The sequence below is a fragment of the Echinops telfairi genome, unplaced genomic scaffold (genome assembly GCF_000313985.2).
Source record: "Echinops telfairi isolate 266 unplaced genomic scaffold, ASM31398v2 ScPeMD7_6;HRSCAF=24_0, whole genome shotgun sequence".
Classification (NCBI taxonomy): domain Eukaryota; kingdom Metazoa; phylum Chordata; class Mammalia; order Afrosoricida; family Tenrecidae; genus Echinops; species Echinops telfairi.
The window spans coordinates 1-1,263 of record NW_022103902.1 but is presented as its reverse complement, the minus strand read 5'-3'; positions in this window follow the sequence as shown (position 1 = coordinate 1,263).

Below are 1,263 nucleotides of genomic sequence, written 5' to 3'. Positions count from 1 at the left end.
GCTAAAAGGACAAACTGATCTGTGTTGGAAGAAGTTAGACCAAAGTGCTCCTTAGAGGGAAGGATGGCAAGACTTCTTCTTGCATATTTTGGACATGATGTTAGGAGAGACCAGTCTCTGGAGAAGGACATCATGTTTGGTAAAGGGCAAGGGCAACAAAAAAGAGGAGATCCTCAACAAGATGGAGTGACACAATGGCTACATCAATGGGCTCAGGCACAGGAACAATTGTGAGAATGGCACAGACTGTATATTGTTTCATTCTGTTGGACCTAGGGTCGCTTTGGTGGGAGCTGACTTCTTGGCACCTAACAACAATAACAACATACCACTAGGACTCCTCTTGATCCCATATTGACGGTTCTTAAAAGAGCATAATACTCAAGGCAGACATTCTTTACGAGTTAAGCTAAACTATTGCTTCTCTTAAGTAGACTTCAGGGGATATATTTGGATTAAGGTTTAAAGATGATCTCAGAGCTGTAGTCTCAGTGGTTCATTCAGTTCCATGGCTCCAGAAAGTGAATTCCACTAGAATTTGAAAATCTGCTCTGCATTCTCTCTCCTTTTGAACAGGATCCTTCTACAGAAACTTTGATCAAAATGTTCTGTAATGATATCCAGTCATCATCAGCAAAGGAAGCATTTGTTCATGGAGGCAATTAGTCACAATTTCATTTCCTCCTCCTGTTCCTCAATTACTCCAGATCTACGGGGACCAATTGTTGTACCATCAATGGCTGCTTGCACACTTTTGAAGCCTCAGGCACTGTGCAACATATACTAGGAGGCAAAACAGAACACATTATTATGCCAATTGAAAGCACCTCATGAAACCATGATACTTTAGTGAAACGAAGGAACCAAATATCATGAGCTGTTTGGTTATCATATGCAGTCTCGGCAGCATCTCTCTCCCTTTATTGTTGTAAATACGAGGGTAAATGAAAAGAAAATTGCTATGCAGTTTCCAGTTCATACATGCATGAGCTTATTCCAAACAAAATGTGTTTACACGTGTTTCTGGAATTAATGGATGGCTGCAGACAACTCCTCTCAGTGATACCCTTGTCTTTGTCTTATTAGGTTTCCTTTAAAAAGAAAAAGTAAAGGTCTAATCAAGGAGTGTCCAAGGGGATCTGCTGGCCACTTAAATTCAAGGCAGACAGGTCAGCTCAGAAGGTTTTATTGGATGCCAAAGGGGTAATGTTGATAGATTTTCTCAAAGGCCACACAGCAATCATGGGGGCTTATTAGGAAGAA